Source organism: Hippopotamus amphibius, chromosome 13 (genome assembly GCF_030028045.1).
Source record: "Hippopotamus amphibius kiboko isolate mHipAmp2 chromosome 13, mHipAmp2.hap2, whole genome shotgun sequence".
Lineage (NCBI taxonomy): Eukaryota > Metazoa > Chordata > Mammalia > Artiodactyla > Hippopotamidae > Hippopotamus > Hippopotamus amphibius.
In genome coordinates this window covers 54096772-54122178 of record NC_080198.1, presented here as the reverse complement: position 1 = coordinate 54122178, position 25407 = coordinate 54096772, and the positions used below count along the sequence as shown (strand labels likewise).

The window sequence follows — 25407 nt, the reverse complement described above, 5'->3', positions numbered from 1 at the left end:
ACCAGTGTATTAGCTTTCTAAGGCTGCCAAAATAAATTACCATAAACTGAGTGGCTTAAAACAATATGAATTTCTTCTTTCACACCTCTGAAGGCCAGAACTTCAAAATGATGGTGTTAACAGGGTTCATTCTTTCTGAAGTCTCTTAGGGAAAAATAGGTCAATGCCTCTCTCCTAGCTTGTGGTAGTTGCTGGAAATCCTTGGCGTTCCTTAGTTTGTAGACATATCACTCCAAGCTCTACCTCCATCTCCACGTGGTCTCCTCCCTTGTGTCTTCTGTGTCTGTGATCAAAGTTCCTGCTTCGTACAAGGAAACAAGACATTGGATTAGGGCTCACCTTAATCCAGTATGACTTCATTTTAACTTGAGTGTATCTGCAAAGACCTTATTTCCAAACAAGGTCACATTCACCAGGGGTTAGGAGTATCAACATATCTTAGGACTTGAACATATCTTTTGGAGATACAAATGAGTAATGATATAAGTAACACTAAATACACAGTATTAAGGACCTTCTGAAGCAAGCAAATCTATATTGTTTAAATACAATTAGGTGCTGAAGAACCACAGCATCATGAGTGGTAACAGCATCCTTGCCTTTATGTCTTGGTGAGAAATATTAATGTAACCAATTATGGCACAATTGATAATAGAGAAAAGATGGTGCCTGGGCACTAAGAAAACTCTTCATGTATACTGGTTGGGTGATAAACAAATATATAAGAACCTCTTCTCTACGCATTTTTCTAAATCTTCATTGACAGAATTTTTGTGAAACAGTTTTTAAATCTAACTGGTTATATAGACAGGGACCTTCAAAAATTATTTTTCTGAAGCCTTAGCCATCTAGTAGATTTAGAGGCAGCCCTAGTTACTCCCATGATAAAATAATACCAAAGACTGTGCATTGCCTGTAGTATACACCCAATATTTTCTAAGCTATACATTAATTCCTATTCTTCTACTGCATGAACTAGTTCAGAATATCATTATGTTGGTTTAAAGAGCTAGCCATTGGAAACTCTGAAAATACTTTACATCTCCCAGAGTTATTCCTAGGAAAGAACATAAAAATAAGTTTCATTTATCCCACTATACATTTATAACAGTATATTTGTATATCTTTATTCAAACCCACAAACTATAATTAGATTACATCTTCCTCTATATTCCAAATTTGATTTACAATTGATTATATTAAGTGTTTCACCAAGTTTTCTAAGCAACATATTTATAAACAATCTCTTTGGAAAAGGCACCTCTGCAGATGCTTATGCCATTTGTTTTAGCCCAATTTTTTATAATAGTTCTGCTCTCTGAGAGTATCACTTCCAGACCTTGTCCCTTAAATCACAAGACCACTTACCATTAGATGCCTGTATATGGAGTAAAGCATTGACACTGACATATCAGCAGGCTGTATAGTCCATGTAGGCGCTCTCACACGAGTAATCTGTAACAGATTATAGATCATTTTAAGGTGTCAACTGCATGCTAAGGACTGACAACTAAACCGTACCTTACATGCAGCCAAATCTCTTCATAAGGGGTACAGCACTGAAAGCTGTCACTGAATTCTTATGCCTCAACAGTAAGCTTTTAACTGATTCACTAAAAGTCAAGTCAAATCAAGGACTGACAAGATAACATGAAGGGAAACCAGACCAATAAAACCCCCATGTCTTTGGGAGACTCACTGACAGACTGTGGCTTCAATGCAGCGTGAAGCTCCCAACCAAGAAAATGTGCTGTGAACACAGGTCTATTCTACAGCTGTCCAGGCAAGAGGATAATGCTACAGTTGGACTGACAAGGGAAATACATAATGGGGCGGGAACGTAAGATTTGTAGGATTCTCCACATTAAGTAAATTTTCTACCTGGAGTACAGAAGAGAGTGGCATGAAATATTACCAAATATAACCAATGGAGAGCTTTCAAATTTAATATTTTGGAATCCAACCATTTAGGATGCATAGCTAAGATTTTATAAAATAGCTGCAAAAATTTAATGTTTAGATATAGACCCTTAATTGTATTTAGCCTATCTCCTCTGATTGTATTGAATAATTCAACTAAAATATAGTGTTTTCTTTCTAAAATCAGTAATATATTTGAAAAACTCATATGATGGCATTGGGAAGGGAATTTGGAGAAGTTCATGATGAACAAGTAGTTGTAACTCCAGTTGTAAAAATTCAGGCATCCTTGGACTTCCAAGGTGGCACAGTGGTTAAGAATCTGCCTGCCAATGCAGCAGACATGCATTTGATCCCTGCCCCAGGAAGATCCTGCACGCTGCGAGGCAACTAAGCCCGTGCGCCACAATTATTGAGCCTGTGCTCCAGAGCCCATGAGCCACACTATTGAGCCTGTGTGCCGCAGCTATTGAAGACCGGGTGCCTAGAGCCTGTGCTCTGCAACAAGAGAAGCCACCGCAATGAGAAGTTCACTCGCCACAACCAAGAATAGCCCCTGCTCGCTGCAACTAGAGAAAACCTGTGTGCATCAATGAAGACCAAACAGAGCCAATAAATAAATAAATAAATAATTTTTTAAAAAAAAGTGAAGGCAATCAAAATTAAAAAAAAATTCAGATATCCTCTTTGATTTTATCTTCTTATCACACACAGAACAAAATGGCTATTATTTATTTTGAAATATCTCCCCTATGCATTTCTTCCTTTCCTATCTGGTAGTCACAACTATAATACAAATGCCGTCATTGATGAACTATTACATATTTTATAGCACTGCTAGAAAAATACTTCTTTAAAGAAGAGATGTGATATAAAGGTAGACCATTTCATTTGTAATGAAGGATATCACATAACACATTCAAAAAGTTACCATAATAACTGAAATATGAAATATAAATCCATACATAATAAAGTATCTAGCATTTGGTTCTGTCACAAATTACCCAGCATCAGGTGCCGAAAAGAAAAATATTAACAATACAATTCTTTAGTCCAATGGGGTAAAGGAATAATATATTTATGACATCATGCCTTTTTGAGGCAAAAAGTTCTAACAGCCCCTTTAGAGAACTAGGAAATTCAAATTAGAGAGAGTTGATTTCAGATACAAAGCAGACATTTTCACGTCTCTCTTTCAAAAATTATCTGATTAGGAATCTCAGATATGGACTTTTAATATTCAGGAGTTAAGACTAATGAGACTACAGGTAATTTTTCACAAAATTTAAGAATTAAACTTCATAGATACAGAGTTAGTACAAGTTCATTTGCACAAATCAATTTCTCTTCACAGGGGACTTTTGTTTTAATAGCAACTCCAAGATAGTCAATTTTAATACTGGCCTATGAACTTAAATTAAATGAAATAATAATCATTAAATTATTAAAATGGCATAATTTTAATACTGACCTAGTACTATCTTCTATGTTTTAATTTCTCATTCATTTCATACATGTTTATTGCAGATGTGACATATTCAAATGCCTAAAGAATCCAGGTAGGTGGCTCACAACATTGAAACTGTTCTAAGAAAAATCATGGGAAACTCTGGACTGCGAAAAACTGGAAAAATGACAGGAGATCTGTTCAGAGTGAGGAACAAGCTGGTCTTGTCAGATAGCATTTGAGAACATGGCTGGGACTAGTGTTTTTCAGATTTTTTTTTTCTGAGAAGCCAGATTATTGTGTAGAATTTCCCAAACATTAAATATTTATTCAAAATAAAATTTAAATACTGTGCTGGCTCAACACAAAAATTCTACAGGTCAGATCTTGCCCAAGGATGAGAAGTTTGCTAGTTCAGGTTGGAAAAAGCCTACTAAATAAAACAAAAAACAAAAAAATGAAAAAACATACTAGGCTTTGGGATATGAAGATAATTAGGATTTTATTTTTTGTCTTAGTAAGGGAGATTAAGCCCACCCATAACAACTACAGTTACAGGACCAAGTCAAGAGTACAAGTGTCGGCACCCAGTGTGTCCTCTTCTCTTCCCCTCAAGTCCCTGCACCTTCCCTCAGTAAAAGGAACATCTTAGTGCTCACATCCAAGCTCCATCCACAACCCCTTAGGCAATGACAGAAGTCCAGGTCCACCATTAGGGCCTATCCATGGGCACAGTAGCAGTAAAATCAGCTTTGTGTAGCTTTGGGACTACGAGAAGGACTATAGAGGAACTAGAGTTAATTCCAGAGTCTAAGTTCCATGGTGAAGGAAGGGGGGAAACAACAGGTTCCAGGTAAGCATGTATCCTTGGCCCCCACAGTTTACTCACTTTATAAAGGGTAATGGCCAGTGGAAGGCAAAATGGGGGTCTCTAAAGCATGCTGTAGAGAGCAGGCTCACAATGGCTGACTGTAAGGGTCGTACTCAGGGAGGATAATATGAAAACACATATTTTAGGCACTGGGTGATCACTTATCCTTTGTTCTCAGCTCTATGGCTAAAGAGGTTTATTCCCTGTGTGATGTACTTTGTGGCCACTTATTCTCTTAACAAAATACTCTGTGTATATTTGAACTTAGGAAAGCCTGTATAATCAGCTTTCATATAGAAGTTAAATGATGAACCTGCTGCATTGTAAAGAAGAATTATTTATTTTGCTCATAAAATACCCTGTTAGGAAAGCAGCTTATGAATGTCTTTTACAGAGGACACAACCACAAATACTTTCTCTATTGGGTTTCTTGCCTCTCTACGTTAAAGCACTCAACTCAGTAACATGCAGCACTTCAAAGTCATAAAACACCATATTCATAGCCATAGTTTTTATATGTTAAATTTTTACTACTTCCTATATATGAGTTGTAGATATTATGTTTTTGTACTTTTTAGAAAAGAAGTTTTCAGTAAGATATTAAAAGAAAGAGAAATAAGGGAGGAAGGAAGGAAAGAAGGAAGGAAAGAAGGAGGGGAGACAGAAGGGAAGGGAGGGAGTGAAGAAAGAAAGAAGAGAGAAAGACAGAGACAGAGAGACAGAAAGAGGGAGGGAAGGAGGAAGAGAGAGAGAGGAAAGAAAGAAAGATGAAAGAAAGAATGAAAGAAGAAAGAAAGAAAGAATGAAAGAAGAGAGAAAGAAAGAAAGAAAGCAAGCAAGCAAGCAAAAGAAAAAGAAAGAAAGGAAAAGAAAGAAAACTAGAAAGAAAGAAAGAAAGAAAGAAAGAAAGAAAGAAAGAAGAAAAGAAGATAGAAAGAAAGGATATTCTTTAAAAACAAGAGGATGCTTTTAGGGTTGTTTGAAAACCTAATTCAGACATAATTTCATAAGAGAACCACAGCTCTCCATTCCCACCGTTAATGGCTTGTTAGTGCATAAGAAAAGACAGTACAATAGGAAAGTAGGGTGCACAGGTTAAGCATCTCCAATACATTAGTAATAAAATCTGAGCAGCAGCTGTTCTTCTAAACCTTGGCAGTTTTCAGGCAGAGTCAGTAGCACAAGTCCAAAAAAGAGCATTCCCATATCACATACAATAATTTTAATAATTTTTCTCATGCTCAATGCATTCAGCAGCCTCATTTCAGGGCTAAATAGCAGCCATAAAGGCAACAAAGTTATGATAAAAATGACTAATGAATTTTACTTGCCAGTATTTTTCTGCTCATTTTAGAGTTATATTTCTCCTAAACCCTGAGGCATTGGTGTATTTGAAAGATTATTTTGATGAATATATAAACCCACAAAAAACTTGAACTTGAAGTTTTAGTTACTAATATATGTATATTGTCCCACACAGGTGTGCTAAGCAGAATTATGATCACAAGTACTTGTGGAAACTGAAGTACTTATACAGATAAATGTAGTGAATATAACTGATAATTAGAAATAATTTAAAGTTCAAATGTCAATGAAATAGTTCTTTGGGAATTTTTGAGCATTTGTTAGATACAAAAAATATATAGGAAACTTGGTTTTCCAAGCTTGAAAAATTGAATTTCCTATTTATTTAGATTATTTCAGGAACCCCATGAGGGAAAATCCCCCTGTAATAAAACCTTGAAATCAAAAATTAGATTATGTAGGTCAGACTACCCAGAGAAGACCAAAAATGATTTCTATCTAGTAAGACATTCTAATTCCTAGTTATTCAGATTTTTAAAAAGCTTTAATATTGAGAACTCTCAACTGGAGCTATGATGATACAGCTTTTTTGACATACAGAAGTAGCTGAGACTAAACATAGGAAGATATAAGTGACAAATAGTACAGTATTCTTAACAAATATAAAACCAATTTTAAAACACATATGTAAAATTCAAATACTCCCTTGCATAATGTTTTATGTTGGTTTTTAATTTTTTTAATTCTAGGCCAATAATCATTTTCATTAATTAATGAGATACTTTAAATTTCTATATCAGTTACTAAGTGTATATGAATAATTATGGGTAGTCCCTCTAAAAGCATTGCCTACTTTCATCTGTTTTATTTTTTCTGTCATTGAGAGTAATTACAAAATTGCTTAATACAATTACATAGCTTAAGATGCCCAGCAAATTTTATTATCAAATATTTGGAAATGAATAGCTTATTTCTTTTTTTTTAAGATAATCTTTTTTTTTTTTTTTAAGAGCTGGCATTTATTTATTTATTTATTTATTTAAATTTATTTCTGGCTGTGTCGGGTCTTTCTGGCTGCTCACGGGCTTTCTCTAGTTGTGACAAGTGGGGGCTATTCTTCATTGGTTTTCACAGGCTTCTTAGTGAGGTGGTTTCTCTTGTAGCAGAGCATGGGCTCTAGGCGGGCAGCCTTCAGTAATTGTGGCGCATGGGTTTAGTTGCCCGGAGGCATGTGCGATCTTCCCAGACCAGGGATCGAACCCCTCTCCCCTGCATTGGCAGGCGAATTCTTAACCACTGCACCACCAGCAAAGTCCCATAGCTTATTTCTTTAAGTGTTTCTAGACACTACTATACATTTTTCTTTGCACAGTATGTTGATGTAGCACATTGTCATATTGTTTACAAATAAACCACAAAAATAAAACCCTGAAAATGTGGAAATTGCATGTACAGTAGAAGCTTCCATGGTCACCTTCTAATTAAGCAGCTTGCTGGATTCCAACCTATTTCCTCTATTCTGTCTGTAATGTGTTTACTAATAAGCATACTTTTGGAACACTGATGACTACTAGGTTACTTGTTAAGAGTTCCTTGGCACTTGTAGTCACCATGAGTTGACTGCCTACCAAGAGTTCATTGAAGTTATTCTCAACTCTGTCTTGCCAGTTAAAACTGTGAAAGGTACTAAGTGATTTAATTAAGCCTTACACAATTTGCTCATACTTATCTGCCAAAGAAATTCTGTGTGCATGTGTGTGTGTGTGTGTGTGTGTGTGTGTGTTTGTGTGTGTTTACATAAAAAAAGTCTAATGCTTCGGAAAAACTCAGTACAAGGAAATTAGTTTTAAAATGCCGTTAATTTAACTTGTGGTTATTACAACTCTAAAATATTGGAGGAAATGATAAATTTTTTTAAAAATCTGTATTCAAATTTAATTATGAGTATTTTTTTAGTTATTGGTTTTGTTCTATTTATTCTATTTAATTTCCCACCTCACTTAATTAAAAAATAACTTACAAACACTGTAATCACATTGAATTATAAATAAATATGAGAACACCAATCTATAGATACATTTTCAATAAAAAACCTTGGTTCTATTCAAAAATATTTCCCAGAGACTGGATATTAAAATGACTTAAGCTAAATATAATTACAAGAATATGCATGAACACTTTTTAAAAAATTCAAACTTTTTGTTACTATTTCAATTCCAATGGCTTCAGGATAAAATGGCTTATTCTCTGTTTTCTTCTTTGGGGTCTTTTTAATGCAGGCATGTATAATGTACTTCTTGAAAGATGAATTAATACTTTAAGAATTTAATTTGCTCACATTAACTTTCTAAAAAGACAAGATAACTCCCAAATTAATATATTAATTTGCATATACACAAGCAATCTTTCAGAAAAGCTTAATTGTGAAAAGATACCTCTACCAGGTTTAGTAGAATCCATGCTCTTAAGTTATCTTTCTGCAGACCAAGGTTCATTTTGACTATATTTGTTCATATATCTATTCAACCACTTTACTTACTGCCAAACAGATAACTTACCTTAAACAAATTAGCTTCTCAGTTCAGAGATCTCATTTATTTGCATTTAGAAGGATTTTTGTGGGACAAGATCCATTGTCCAGTTAGACACACAAAGAGAATAAGTTGGTGGATTCAACAGGGGATGAGGGGAACTTCTGAGTAAGATAAATACATGAACATGTTCTCTCCCTTTCCAAAACCAGAATTAAATAATCAAAGCAAAGAAAAAAAAGAAAAGAAAAAAGAAAAACCTCTATATACCTATATAAATGTGAAAATCAAAAAAGGCTGCCACTTCCTACCCCAAACCCCTAGGAATCTTACCTTATTAAATTTTACCCTATTAAATCAGGTTTAAAAAGACCACAAAGAAGAACCTCAAACTTTTTTTCAAAAGGAAGCAGGAAGTATATAGAGAAAAGCCTAGCAGGGCCCCTGCAAAATGTCTTTAATTGGAGAGAATTAAAGGCTCTGGGAAAATGGAGGATACTCTAATTTAAATAATTTTCCATTGAACATGAGACAGCATCTGTGGAAGCCATGAAAATAAGCTTCTCAGATCTCCTGCCACAGAGAGTACAACTGATTGATGGCCCAGCTGCTGATTTTCCAGCATAACTTTCATATTATGGTCATCTTTTCCAAACCTTTCTCCCCATCAAAGGCTGGGCAGAGAAGTGATCCTAATGCAGTTCAGTTCCTGTGAGACATGAGATTCCTCTAACTAGAGATTTTGGCTCAAGGACTCCCCTTCATCCTGGCTGAGCCTGCTTTGGAACTCTGTTGCAGCCTACACAGTCCCTTCCCTCTCTCTTCTGCACTGATGGAAAACCTACATGGTATCCGAAGGATCTCCTTGCCTCCTTTGCTTTCCTGATAGTTGCCCTTGATTGTCATTTCCACACATACTTCTGTTGCACGTGTAATCTCACCTTTGTTTCTGTTTCTCAGAAGATCTGAGATTTGCCTACAAAAACAGGCAACAGGATAGGGATTTGGGACTGGCTCACTGACCACCAGGCAGGCAAGAAGATGCCATTCTGAGTAGTATATGGTCACTGAGAGTCCCTAGTAAAAAGTGGTGGCAAAATTACTGCAGAATTAATGTGTCCCAGGGTGACCTGAGAAAACATGGTAACATAGGGGAATATCTCTTCAGGTGCAATATTTCAAGCATTTTGAAAGATACAGGGGTATCTGTGACTACAAGGACACTGGACTTGACTGGTTACTCCTATGCTGAATTGATGCCTGTTGAGGAATATTAATAAACAGTTATAAGCCAAATATGAGGCCTCTTATCTCCTGCAATGAAAGCAGACAGAGCAGACAGAAAGACTGAGGAACTGGTAGAGCCTCTGAGTTCCAGACACTTTTATAGATGAAATTTAAACATTCAGCCAAACCAGTTATGTCATGCTAATATAAAGCCCATGGTTAGGAATTTCTGGGATCCTGAAACATGAAATGGAGAAATCTGTACGGATGCTTTGAGGGTGTTCTGTTATGAAGAATCCCTCTGAGTCCTCACATCTTTTAGAGGTGATGCATTCTTCCTTAGTAAGAGCTAGAACACATCCAGTGTTGGGAGATACTGCAGAGGCATCTCCCTGTTAACAGGTATTCCAAAGAAGATTCCCCAACTCCTCTCCTGATTGCCAGAACAATAGCTAGGGTTAAGTCCCACCATAACACTGCACAGGACATGGTGGGCCTGACAGTGGAAGAAAGACATTATTCACCAAAAGAGCTACAAGAATTAGCTCGCATATTCCCATAGGAACTTGGGAAGTATGCATGGGATTGGATTTTGAGAATGCTTTATCAAGAGGGGGCAAATGTAAGACTGGATTAAGCAAGAACCCACTGATTTGAGGTCACCTTTTGGGGGACATCTGGCAAGTACATCAGTGCATGGAAAAAACTCTATTAGCGGGATCTTTAGAAGTCTAGAGAAAAAGATGTCCCAAGTAAGTTAAACTGAAATAATAAAGAGGCTGAAGGAAGTGAGAATGCTAGAGGGAAATACTATGTAAGTCCAGATAAACCACTAGGGAACTGTGATCCACAGGAGGACTAAATGCAGAATTCACCAGAACCACTCAGAAGTTCAGTGGTAGAATTTCTCTGAAGATCAAGATGACAGGAAGACAGGAATTCACAGAGATGGAATTGTTGATATTCATAGGAATGAGAAGGTCATCAAAGTAACAGAAATCTGGGTAGTAAAAGTTTTAACACTAGAAACCAGCAGGCCACAATCACCATAAAGGCAGGCAAACTTTCCCACAGGGAGTTGTGGAAATGATTGATAGAGCATAGATGGAGTCCCTAGGAGCAAATGAGCATATAGCCAACAAGAAACTGCTAAGCATGTATAACTAGAAAGAGGAAAGAATGTAGGAGTGGTAGACTAAGGGCAGCCATCTCAATAAAGAGCTATGATTCCTCATTCAATTCTCAGATTTTAGACCCAGAAACCATGAACTAAAGAGAAGTCTGTGTCCCTGAGAGGCAGACACCTATAGTAATGTGGCAAATATAAACTCTAATCACTAGTCCTTTCCTCAAATGGATCTATGATCTCTTACTCAGGTGACTGTACTCAAGATAAAGCATAATATTTAGACACTTCAGATTACTGTGCATAGATTCTGAGTTGACATTGGTACCTAGAGCTCCAAAACATCATACCAGGCCCACTGGTAAAGTAGAGCTTATGGAGTAAAGTAATACATTGAATCTTTGCTCATATTGAAACCATGGGTCCAAGGATCCACCCAAAAGTTATTTCTCCAGTCACTGATTAGATAGTTGGAATTCATATACTCGTCAATTTGTTTAAACCGCAGATTGGTTCATTGATCTGCGGATTAAGCGCTATCTTTCCAAGGAATACCAAATAGAAACCACTGAAACTGCCCTCCGTAGTCAAAATAGTAAGTCATATAAAATATGGCATGAACAGGGGTAATGGCAGAGATTAGTATCACCATTTGCATTATTTCTAGGGCTGCCATAACAAAATGCCACAGACTGGGTGGCTTAAACAAAAGAAATTTATTGTTCCACAGTTTTGGAAGCTAAAAGTCTAAGTTCACGATGTCAGCTGGTTTGGTTTCTTTTGAGCCCCCTCTCCTTGACCTGCAGATGGCTACCTTCTTACTATGTCCTCACATGGTCTTTCCTCTGTGTACTCACATGTCTGTGTCTTAATCTCCTCTTCCCATAAAGATAACAGTCAGATTAGGGCCCACCTTATAATCTAACTTTACCTTCATTATTTCTTTAAATCCATATCTAAATACAGTCACATTCTGAGGTACTGGGTGACAGGGATTCAACACGTGAATTTTGGGGTGACATTTATATGGTGCAAGCAGAGGAGCCCCTGCTCACCATCATTCCCAAATACCCATTGAGGGATTTTGTGCTTCCTGTTCCCACAACTGTGGACCTTGAAACATTGGAGGTCCCAGCCCCCCAAAAGGACACGCTCTTACAACAGAAGATTGCCAAGATCTCTTTCAGCTCTTTGTGTTCAAGGACCAACAAATCAGAAGAGAAACCACCATCCTGACTGCCTTAGCACAATGATGGCAGGAAGAAACATTCAAAGAACCCAGGTGATCCACGCTAGTACTCCTGTACCCGTTGTAACAGTAAATGGGCAAAGACAACAACCTTGGTTTTAAAAGAGCATGATTAACCCGTGCTCAGACACATCAAAAATGAACGTTTCGGTCACAGCACCAGGAAAGCTACCAAGATCTACCAAAGTAATGAGGACCAGAAAAATTTTGGATAGATAGTTTAGGAGAAACAGGATAAATACCAGTTCATGACCCAGAGATCAAACGCAGTGAAAGAGGCTACAGTTTGCTCCACTGGACTCACTCTTCTATGTTTCTTTCCAAGAAGAGAGGTCACAGAAACCATGGAGCTACTGCATAAATCTACACAGAGAAGTAGATCTGTGCGACAAAAGGCATAGGTTGTAGTGGTCTGGAAAAGCCCCAGCAGCCACATTTTGAGAGTTGTAATCACATTCTTACAGAAGCCTCACTTCCCCTGGCCTGTTACCAGTGAGTGGTGAGTGAACATGGCAATGAGAACAGTGCAGGCCCACTCCTGCAAGATGTGGGATTCTTCCAGTGGTGACTTTGGCTTGAGGAGTCCCTTATTTCAGCCCAAACGTTCATAAAACTATGTTACAATCTAAGTTTCTTCTTCCCCAATTTTAATTACCTCACTCTCCTTCACAAATGCAACCTGCCTCACGGACTAAAGGCTCTCTCCAGCCTCAAGTGCTTGTCCCTCTTTAATCTTTAAACACATTTCTCTCCAATAATTCTCTTGTACATCTAAACCAGTGTTTGTATCTGCTTTTTACAAGATCTGAATTCACAACATCTTAGAAGGAGCATTGCAAAATCAGCTTATTTCTACTAAAATAAAATGCTCCTATTTTTATTTGAGATCACACTAAATCTATAGATCAATTTAGGAAGAATTTTGTTTGGATATTGAAATCAACAAAACACAAAATCACTTTCTTGACAACACTCAGGTTGAAGAAGAAAAGGATTATTTTGAACATATTAATATGAACACCACATTTCAAAATATATGGCGTATAACATACTTTGTAAGCAGAGGAATGTTAACATCAAATTTTTATTAGTATATAGAAGTGAAATAACTGATTATTAAAATCAATAAGCAAGAAAACTAATTAATGAACTTTAATGATAGTGGGACAAAACAAAGTAATAAAAATGAGAGTAGCATTAATAAAAATTAAAATATGAACTACAGAATTCATTTAAAAAATCAAGATCTGTTTGCTTGAAATGGTCAGTAAAATACAGAGATCTCTAGGTAGCATAATAAAGAAAACAACACTTTCCTGCTGGAGGTTCCACTCAAAGTTGGCTGCCTTCCTCAACACATTTTATAAGGGTTGGAGTAGTAGTAATAGATGTGGATGTATTGTGCCTGCAGACACTGTGTAGAACCAAATTTTTAATTACAAATAAATAGTGTGTGTAACTGTATACTAATAAATGATGAAATAGATTGTTTTATATAAAATATATATCAACAATTTATATTTTCTCAAGGAAAATTTAAAAACAAATAAAACAATAAAAAGGAATAAAATTAGAGAAAGTTTTCAGAAATATTACTATAATTAAAAGTGATGATTACAGCCAATTTTAAAAGCATATCACTTTATATCTGAAGAAACATTTGCCGTTACATAAGCACAACTTAGAAAAGATGAAAAGCTTCCCATATTATGTTCACAATTGCTACCAAACCTGTAAAAATCACAATATGAAATCTATAGCCTAAGCAAATTTATCAGTATTGAGGCAGAACTCTTTTTTTAATGTTTTAAAATTTTTTATACAATTTTTAAAAATTACTTTCTATTTACAATTATTACAAAATATTGGCTATATTCTCCATGTTGTATAATACATCCTTGAGCCAATCTTACACCCAGTAGTTTATATCTCCCACTCCCCCACCCCTATGTGAGGCAGAACTTTTAATAAAATAATAAGTTAAATCCCATCATGTATTTTTAAAACTGGGATTGACTTTATTACAGGAAAACATGGATGAATAACAAAAAATGTCTTCACATAATTAATGGAAATACTTGCAAATAAAAAATTATATTTTGCATCAAACTAAGTGGAAAAATATAGTATATTAAAATAAATGGAAATTTAATATCCCATTCTGGATTTTAAAATATAGATAACTTTGAAAAACAAAAAAGCTGGAAAATTTTTACATAATACTGAGATATAAAAAGTTTGATGACATCCAAAAAACCCTATAAGCTTAAAAATGTAAATATTTAATGATAGTCCACTAAAACTCAATGGAGTTTTATACATTAATTTAAAAACATTGATTTGGTATAAAAAGTCAAGTAAATATATATTTATATAAATAGAAATTAACCAACTGGACCTTTAAACTATCAGAAAAAAATAAACAAAAGTAAACTTTCGAAAAGCATGCAGATAATTCAAATTTTGAGCTCTACCCTAAACCATACACCAGTGTATATTTCAAACATATTAAAGGAGCAAAAATTTAAAAGGATGCCAGAAGATAATGGAAAAAAAGACAGCCTCTTCAATAAGTGGTGCTAGGAAAACTGGACAGCCACATGTAAAAGGATGAAATTAGATCACTCCCTAACACCATACACAAAAATAAACTCAAGATGGATTAAAGACCTGAATGTAAAGCCAGACACTATAAAACTCTTAGAGGAAAACATAGGCAGAACACTCTTTGACATAAATCGCAACAGGATCTTTTTGACCCACCTCCTAGAGTAATAAGAATAAAACCAAAAATTAACAAATGGGACCTAATGAAACTTAAAAGCTTTTGCACAGCAAAGGAAACCATAAACAAGATGAAAAGACAACCCTCAGGATGGGAGAAAATATTTGCAAACAAAGCAACTAACAAAGGATTAATCTCCAAAATATACAAATAGCTCATGCAGCTCAATAGCAAAAAAACAAACAACCCTATAAAAAAATGGGCAGAAGACCTAAATAGGCATTTCACCAAAGAAGACATACAGATGGCCAAAACAAACACATGAAAAAATGTTCAACATCACTAATTATTAGAGAAATGCAAATCAAAACTACAATGTGGGACTGGAGAACTCGAGGTTTGGGAGGGGGCGGGGGGTGAAGGGGAAGCTGAGACGAAGTGAGAGAGTAGCACAGACATATATATACTACCAACTGTAAAATAGGTAGCCAGTGGGAAGTTGTTGTATAACAAAGGGAGTTCAACTCGAGGATGGAAGATGCCTTAGAGGACTGGGATGGGGAGGGTGGGGGGGGAGTCAAGGGAGGGAGGGAATATGGGGATATGTGTATAAAAACAGATGATTGAACTTGGTGTAGCCCCCCAAAAATAATAAATAAAATTTAAAACTACAATGTGGTATCACCTCACACCCATTATAATGGCCACCATTAAAAAATCTACAAACAATAAATGCTGGAAAGGCTGTGGAGAAAAAGGAACCCTCTTGCACTGTTGGTGGGAATGTAAATTGATAAAGCCACTACGGAGAATAGTATGGAGGTTTCTTGAAAAACTAAAAATAGAACTACCATATGACCCAGCAATCCCATTACCAGGCATATACTCTGAAAAAAACATAATTCAAAAAGACACGTGTACCCCAATGTTCATTGCAGCACTATTTACAATATCCAGGACATGAAAGCAATGTAAATATCCATCAACAGAGGAATGGATAAAGAAGACGTGGTACATATATAGAAGGGAATATTACTCAGCCATTGGGTCATTTGTAGACATGTGGATGGACCAAGAGTCTGTCATACAGAGTGAAGTAAATCAGAAAGAGAAAAACAAATATTGTATATTAACACATATATGTGGAATCTAGAAAAACGGTACTGGTGATCTTATTTGCAAAAAAGAAATAGAGACACAGCTATAGAGAACAAACCTATGGACACCAAGGGGGAAGCAGGGGTGGGATGAATTGGGAGATAGGGATTGACATATAGACACTATTGATACTATGCATGAAATAGATAACTAATGAGAACCTAGTATATAGCTCAGGAAACTCTACTCAGTGCTCTACAGTGACCTAAAAGGGTAGGAAATCCAAAAAAGCAGGGATATATGTATATGTATAGCTGATTCGCTGTGCTGTACAATAGAGACTAACACAATATTGTAAAACAACTATACTCCAGTAAAAATAATTATAAAAATAAATACATAAATTTAAAAAAATTTAAAATTAAAAATTAAAGGAACAAATGCTAAATTAAACAACAGGAAATATAAATTATAATATGCATGTATCTGGTCTTGGGACTGAAAGAGGCCTTCAAAATTGGATATAAATGAAAATATACCATTTCTACCAGTTGATAGAAATCAATATGTGAAGTTTTCAATGTGAATTAAAAATTTACATAAACATTCAAAAGCAAAAAGAACATAAGGGAGACTATTTGCCCCATATGTGGCAGACTGTAAGAAGAATTTTAAAGTTACATAAAAACAATGAGTTTTCCAGTTGAAACTGGGAAAAGATGAGTATACAAAATTTAAATTGATAAAAATATATGACTACTGTGCTAAACAACATAATATTAACACCAAGATTGGCAATTGTGCCAAAAATTATAAAATGGTTCATTCTTAAAAATCTCTCATCTATACCTTTAGTCTAAAGCATTAGTAATACATTTATATGAAAAAATACTCACTGAAACTTTGTTGTGATTATGAGAATTTAGAAATGGCATAAATATTCAACAATAGGAGACTAGTTTAATAAAATTAATACAACTCTATACTAAAAGCTGTATTGTAGTAAGGATTTTAGTAAGAAATATGAAAATGTTCATAATATTTAGTTGAGTAAAAATTATAATGTACAAACTTAAATACACAGTATGATTTCTATTTTCTAAGTTAATGATATGCATGTGGACAAACATCATATATAGTATATACAATTTTACATTTAAGTTCACATTGTTTTTTTCTGGTTGAGTGGCTTGTTTAAGTAAAATGTGTGTGCTGGGAATGGAAAGAATTCTTTGATTTTTACAAGCTTATTTGGTAAGGGATTAAGTGAATAGACACTGCAAAATCCCCTGGACCTTCTTTCTTTTCCTATAAGGAAATACAATGATCACTTTCATTGAGAGCTATTTGGTAAAGCAAAATTACTCTCTTGCTTTTTATCCATTTGAACACAGTAATATACTCCAAATCAATCAGAGTGAAAAATACCACACAGGGTTCTTTAGGTCTCTGTATGCTATACAAATGTTGTCATGGCATTTTGCTGAATAGCAGCAGAGGGTGATAAATGCATAAAATGATCCCTGAAGTCCAGTAAAATATTGGTAGGACACTGGTGACTGTGCAGAGCTGTAGGCTAGCACTACTTTTTGCAAATCAATAAGGCAGAACACTAGTGTTTAATCTAGGAGAAGAAGAAACAAAAATATGCAAATAAAATTGTTTTAAAAATTAAACTTTCACAAAGCAAAAAGATACTCTACAACACTGAAATTGAATGACTTCTCATATAGTGCCATTACATCTATTCACCACCAATATAACATTTTTATAAGTAAACGACTAAATAATTTATCTATTCTTTAACAAAAAAAGATTTCTTCAGTAATTGGTACCTAATACTAACCAGTTTTTAGTACATTTTGGGACAAGTGGGTAGTGGACCAGGATAGAGGAGGCCTGGTGACAGTATTCTTAGGCAATGTTACATAGGTAATGTAGGTTTTAGCATTTGCAAAATCACAAAATCATTAGCTTTGACTTCAAAATTATGCTCAGAATTTCTCTCTTCTCTCCTTTGTCTTGCCCCCAGTAGAGAAGCAGTTCAACCTTTTAATATTTAAAGTCTATTTCTAGGCTATGAGGAAAGATAAAGAAGGAAGGGATGAAAAGGATTGCTACTAATTTGATCTGTAACTTCAGGAGTAGCTGGGGGCTGAGAGCTGGGGATCACATGTAAGGATTTATAATACAAGAATAACTTAACCTGTCTGCTCTGTGACACTCTCAACACCACTCCCCCCCCACCCCCCCATACACTCTCCCCTCCAACACTATGTTAAGTTATTTACCAAAGAGTTTGTGGAAACAAGAGATACCTATGCACTCAGTTTTTAGGCAGACAATAAATATGGAGAAAAGAGTAAAAGGTCATTATTTCACAACTGGATGCAGAGAAAGAAGGTCCCTAAATACAGCCATATCTTGTGTTACTGCCCTTCACTTTATCACACTTCACAGATACTGTGTTTTTTTTATAAATTGAAGGTTTGTGGTAATCCTGTGTTATCAGATGATGGTTAGCATTTTTAGTAATAAAGTATTTTTTAATTAAGGTGTGTATATATTTTTTAAACACAATGCTACTGCACACTTCATGGACTACAATATTAATGTAAACATAACTTTTATATGCACTGGGAAACCAAAAAATTCAAGTGACTCCCTTTATTGCAATATTTGCTTTATTGCAGTGGTCTGGAACCAAACCCACAATATCTCTGAGGTATGCCTGTACCAATTTCTTCCAGTGCTTTCTGCTCCCTTGTGATGAAATAGGAGGACCAAGTGTCCAGAATGACTTTCCTGGCTTTGGAAATGTTGGTGCAGGGCCACAATATCTCTAACAAGGGAGGGATGTGGCTCTTATTAGACACATATTAAATCATGGTCAAGAAATTATATGTTAAAATGACATGCTTAGGATCCAGTTTCCAGTTCTGGTATAAGGATCTTAAAAGTCACCACACTGTCCTAACAACGTTAAAAAACTGAAGATACTGAAAAATCATCAACTCTTCTTGAGTCCCTAAGCAAGGGGATGGAGGACACAGGAGAAACCACTGCCCCCAAGATTGGAAACAGACAGATGACAGACAGGGAGTGCTGGCTAATCTGAGCAGAGGTCTTAAGCAGAAATCACCCCCAGAAAGGGCCAGGGTGGGAGAGGGCAGGTAGGAAACCTGGGCTCTAAGTGATTGCCGGAGGCTCCATGTGGACAAATCTGAGAGTTAAAAACTCAAGGGGAACCCAACCACAGGTGGGGCCCCCCAATATAAAATTTACTACAAGGAACCTGACCAGGTTCTCAGAGCAAATATTTAGAGAAGAATCCCCTTGGGCTTCTGGCAGGGGCAGTGGAAAAAAACCTTTTTGAAATACTCCAGAGCACTCTGTTTTCAAGAAGGCCTGCCCTCTGGGGAAAGTAGTTAACTAAAGCCCAACAAAGTGAGAAAGAAACAGAAAAAAACAAAATGACTGAAGATTTCCCCAAATTAATGTTAGACCCCAAACCACAGATCCAGGAATATCAGAGAAAGCCAAGCAGGATAAATGGCCAAAGAAAAACCCTTAAGCTGGGCATATCTTTTTCAAACTACAAAACATTAAGGGGAAAGAAAAAAATCCTGAAAAAAGCAAGAGGGGGAAAAATCTGCCTTACCCACAGAGGAACAAAGATAAAAACTGCCTCCGACTCCTTCTCAGAAACCACGAAAGCAAGGAGAAAGTAGAGTGAAATCCTCAACATTGAGAGATTTCTACATACAGCAGCATGTAAGTTCTCAGATCTTTAGTCCCATTGACGGTAGCTGGGGTAAAACTACTTCTAACCCTCATCATCGTCTATCCTCGTCTCCCTGCCCTTCCTCTCACTCCCACCCCAGGCACCAGGAGAAGGGGTTGGCCAACTCAGGCATATGGGGGAAGGAGGAGAGGTTGGGAAGGAGGCACAAAGGACTAGTGACCAGGAGGGGCAAACTTCCACTTCTGAGACACACGTTCCTTTGTCATCTCAAATCAGGGAGAAGAAGAAAAAGAAGCAAGGATGGGGAGAGAAAAGGCAACACTCTGAATCTCTATGCAAAACTATAAAATTCCTTTCTGCTTTGGAAAGTTCTGAAAGATCTCTTGCCCCTTTCTGATAGAGAGCAAGAACCTTTCAGGCATGAGTATATGACTTGGGGCCTTACCTCCAGGAGGGTAAATATATAATTAGAAATGTTAAAGCAAAAATTAATTTTCCTATTCCTCTTATTTTGTAACAACAACAACAACAACAAAAGCTGAGCACAAGCAATTTGAAGACTTAGAGAAGATTTATATGTTGTACCAATGTTTCATTTCTGCCTGACTCTTAATACCCAGTGAGTTAAAAGGCCATTTTAAATGCAAAACAAAAACAAACAAAAAAATCGTTGAGAGAAAAAAAACCTACCAACCTAGAAGTCTGTAACCTGTGAAATTATCCTTCAAAAGTGAAGGAGAAATAGACTCTCTCAGATAAATAAACACTGAGGGAATTTGTTGCTAGGAGAATTGTTTTGCAAGAAATGTTTTTAAAAGTGTTTTTGGGAGAGGAGATGAGGCTCAGAGGCTGCCCCAGCCTCTGCAGGAGAGTTCTGCCTGGGCTCGGGAACATCCTAGACAGGCTCACCTGAGCGTAGAGCATCCTGAAGGCAGTGAAGCTGCCAGTCGTCAGGGAGGTCACCATCTTGAGCTGAAGAGTAGAAAGTCCTTCAAGTTGGGGTGGAGAAGCAGAGGACTCTACTTTCTGCAACCTGGTGCTAGCAAGGCCCCAACATACTTCCTGAGTCACCCCACCTCACCCACATGCTGACTTGCCTTAACACTGCCCTTCACTTTGGCTAAAGGGGCAGAAAGAACTCTTCCTCTGTTGAAAGGAAGGAGGCCCATCAAGGAGGGGTCAGATGCCTGGTTGTCTAGTCAGGTGACTGGCAGACAGCCGAGTTGCCAGCTACCCCTCTGGATCCCAATGGTCTGCATGAGGGGTTCTTTCTAATCCACCCCTAAGTCCCTCTGACCTCTGAAACTTGGGGCCAAGCCCCACCCACATTGGGAGCCCAACCATATGTGAACTAAGGTGGGATCATTTCAGGATGACCTCCAATCTTTCAAAGTGAACAAAACAGGTCCTCAGATTTTCTTGAGACCTCTGAACTATTCCTACCAGCTACCAGCTGCCCCAATTGCTCAGACCAAATTGAAGAAGACCTTGGCTAAATACTATATAAGGAAGGTAGTGGTGGTAGATGATGTTCACACTCCATTTTTTCTTCCAGGCACTTCGTATAAAGACCTGATGACTTGTGCTTTGGCTAGAGCCATAATTTCATATTTGTTGCATCAGACCAATGTCCCAAAGGAAACTGTTGATTATATCATCTTTGGCACAGTTCTACAGGAAGTGAAAACAAGCAATGTGTCTAGAGAGGCTGTCCTTGGAGCTGACCTCTCTGACACATCTCCTGCTTCATACCACAGGTGTTGGCTTGATTACTTCTGGTCAGTGTGATGTGGTCATGGCAGCTGGTATAGAGTTAATATCCTATGTCCCTATTTGTCATTTGAGGAAACTCATGCTTGATCTCAATAAGGCCAAGACTCTAGCTCAGTCACTACCTTTAATCTCTAAATTCAGATTGAATTTCCTGTCACCTGAGAATGATCATGCATCGCCCTGCAGACCGACTTGCCTCTGACTCGTGTTTCTAGGCAGGATCAGAGTGAGTACGTACTGCTCTTGCACAGTCTGGCTGAGAAGGATGCCTTTCTGATGCTGTATATCTTCAAAGTACCAGGAAAAGATACAGTTACCAAAGATAGTGGCATTTGTCCTTCCTGAAGCAGATGGCCAAAATAAAACGTGCATTCATCAAGCCCTATGGCACAGTGACAGCTGCAAATTCTTCTTTCCTGACTGATGGTGCATCTGCCATGCTGAGGAAAAAGTTCTGGCTGTGGGCTATAAGCTGAAGGCATATTTGAAGGACTTTGTGTATTTGTCTCAGCATTCAAAAGATCAGCTTGGACCAACATATGCTACTCTAAAAGTATTAGAAAAGGCAGGATTAACAATGAATGATATTGATGCTTTGGAATTTCATGAAGCTTTCTCAGGTCAGATTTTAGCTATTGGTAAAGCCATAGATTCTGATTCGTTTGTACAAAACTTCATGGATCAGAAACAAACAAACAAATAACATTGGATTACTTCCTTTGAAGATGTTTAACAACTGGGGTGAGTCACTGTCCTTGGGACACCTGTAGGGAGTCACTGGCTGCCAATAAATGATGGAAGGAAGCAGGCCAGTATGGCTTAGTGGCTGTCTATGCAGGTGGAGCGCAGGGCCATGCTATGATAGACAATAGACCAGGAAGAGGTGACTTGGAGTTTCTGTGCAACACTCACGCTAGACAAGGCCATTTCAATACATTGCTAAATGACATATATAGTTCCTAGTTCCTCTTAGGAAAACACAATTTGTGGACTTCTGTTAAATCTTTGCAATTAAACCTTGCTAGTGTTATGAGCTTTCCAATAATCATGGTTTACTGCTCTTTCAGGGATTTCTCAGTCACCAGACTCTCACACAGTGATATGTTTAAGCAATTGTTTTTGGTCTCTATTTTCATTAAAGATTAAGCAAGTGGTTGCAATTTGAGAAAGAGATTAGCTAGGGTTTGGAATCATCTTTGTAAAATTGGCAAAATATACTCATTCATATTTGTGACCTAAAGATAAATGTTTTCCTATAAAATACAAACCAATGTGCCTCTATTTTTATGGAAACTTAATTCAGAATTTAAACATCACTGAAAACTTACAGTAAATATTTAGATACATAAATACTATATTTGTTAACCTTAAACGGGAGAAATAAATGGAGGAAAAAGTTCTTTAGAAACAAGAAAAATAATAAAGTTCAGAAATTCAGATCTACATAAAGAAAGGAAGAGCATCAAAGGAATAAGGTAAAACAAAATAAAAACTTTAAAAAAATTCTAGGTTGACCTAACAGATAATATCTGCTCAAAAAATAACACCAACAATGTATTTGATTATGTATTCTAATATATATTACATATATATGCTTATGTATGCTAATTTATAAGTGAAAAGAATGGGAGGAAGGCTCAAGAGGGAGGGGATATGGTTATATATATATAAATCAGCTGATTCACCTTGTTGTACAGAGGAAACTGGCACAACAGTGTAAAGCAATCATACTCTAATAAAGATCTGAAGGGAAAAAGAAAAAAAGAATGACAGCAATGATACAAAGGATGAAAAGAAATAATTAGGATTATTGTGTTATTATCAGGTACTTACCCTAACCATGAAGTGGTATAACGTCATTTAAAAATGGACTGAAATTATATATGTAAATGCCTATTGCAACATTTATGATTGCCCTGAGGCAACCATAAAAATAGTAAAACACGGAAGTATAACCTATATGCCAAGAAAGGAGCAAAAATGGAATCATATAAAATGCTCTTTTGAAACCACCAAAGGCATACAAAAAGTGGAAGGCAAAAATAGGAACAAAGAGAGAAAGCATTGAATAGAAAACAATAATGGAGATGATAGATATGAGTCCAAACATATCAATGATCACTTTGAACATCAATGGTCCAAATGCACCGATTAATAGATAAAGAGTGTCAGAGTGAACCACAAAGTAAGACCCAATTATCTGATGTCTATAAGAAACTCATTTTAAATATAAGGACAAATATAGATTTGAAGTAAATATATAGTAATACTACCATAGTAATAATAATCAAAGAAACCAGAAGTAGCTATATTCATTTCAGATAAAATAGACTTCAAAGCAAAGAAAATTATTAAGGATAAAGAAGGGCTTTATGTAATGATAAAAGGGTTAATTTTCCAAGAAGACATTATAATCCTTAATATGTATATGCCTAACAACAGAGCATCACACTATGAGAGTCAAGAACTGAGAGAACTACAAGGAGAAATAGATGAATCCACTATTATAGTTGAAGACTTCAAATCCCTCTCTCAGAAATGGAGAGATCAACAAACAGAATATCAGTAAGGACATAGCTGAACACAAAAACACTATCAATCAACTGGATATAATTGACATTTATAGACTAAATCTTCCAACAACAGCAGCATACACATTCTTTTCAAGCTCACATGGAGCATTCACCAATATGGACCGTATTCTTTGTCTACACACCTTAACATTTTAAAAGAATAGAAATCATACAATGTCTATTCTCAGATAACAATGAAATTTAACTAGAAGTCAATAATAGAAAGATAACTGGAAAATCCTAAAAATGTGGTGATTGAACAAGATACTTACTAATAACACATGAGTCAAAGAAGAAATCTGGAGAAAAATGTTAAAACATTTTTTTCTAAATTAAAATTAAAAACAACTTATGAGGAATTGTGGGATGCAGCAAAAGCAGTACATAGAGGGAAATTTATAGCATCAAATGCATATACTATAAAAGAAGAAAGACTTAAAATCAGTAATCTAAGTTTCCATATGAAGAAACTAAAAAGAGAATAGCAAATAAAATCCAAAGTAAGCAGAAGAAAAGAAATAGTATGAATTAATACAATGGAATATTACTCAGCCATAAAAAGAAATGAAACTGAGTTATTTGTAGTGAGGTGGATGGACCTAGAGACTGCCACACAGAGCAAAGTAAGCCAGAAAGAGAAAAATTAATACCATATGCTAACTCATATATATGGAATCTAAAAAAATGGTACTGATAAACCCAGTGACAGGGCAAGAATAAAGATGCAGATGTAGAGAATGGACTGGAGGACACAGAGTGGGGGTGGGGGAGAGCGAAGGGGTAGCTGGGACGAAGTGAGAGAGTAGCATTGACATATATACCAAATGTAAAATAGATAGCTAGTGGGAAGCTGCCGCATAACACAAGGAGATCAACTTGATGATGGGTGATGACTTAGAAAGCTAGGATAGGAAGGGTGGGAGGGACTCATGGGAGGGAGGGGATATGGGGATATATGTGTAAATACAGCTGATTCAGTTTGATGTACAGCAAAAACTGGGTCAAAATTGTAAAGCAATTGTATTCCAATAAAGAGCTTAAAGAAAAGGAATTAAAGCAGAAATCAATGAAATTTAAAACAAGAAATAGATTAAAGCAACAAAACCAAAAGCTGTTTCTTTGAAAAGACAAAATAAATTGATACATCCTTAGCCCAGTTGAGAAAAAAAGAGAAGTCACAAATTACTAATATCAGAAATGGAAGAAGTAGCATCACTACAGACTCTATGGACATTAAAAAGATAATGAAGGAATACTTTGAACAACTCCAGGTCCACAAATTTGGTAATCTAGGTTAAATGGGTCAACTCCTTTAAAGATATAATTTGTCAAAACCTACACAGAGAAATAGACAATCTAAATAGCCCTCTACTTATTAAATAAATTGAATCAACAATTAATGCCCTTCCAAAACAAGAAGCACCGAGTCCAGGTGGGTTCACTAGTAAAGTACACCAAATCTTTAAGGAATAAATTGTACCAATTATTTACAGTGTTTATCAGAAAATGGAAGCAGAGGAAATACTTCCTAACTCATTCTATGTGGCCATCTTCACCCTAATACTAAAACCAGACAAAGACATTACGAGAAAAGAAAACTATAGGCCAAAATCTCTCATGAACATACATGCAAAAATCCTCAACAAAACATTAGCAAGTTGAATACAACAATATGTAAAAAGAATTACACACTACAACCAAGTGGAATTTATTCCTGTTAAGCAAGGGAGGCTGAGCATTCAAAAAACAGTTAATGTAATCCATCAATAGGCTAAAAATGCAAAATCACATGACCATATCAATTGATGCAGGAAAAA

At 36.2% G+C, this 25407-nt stretch overlaps 1 pseudogene; it reads left to right on the top strand.

Annotated features, from left to right (window-relative positions):
- LOC130834457 (trifunctional enzyme subunit beta, mitochondrial-like) overlaps positions 1-21980 on the top strand; it is a 196314-nt pseudogene extending 174334 nt beyond the window's left edge.
- Positions 21981-25407: the final 3427 nt, after the last annotated feature.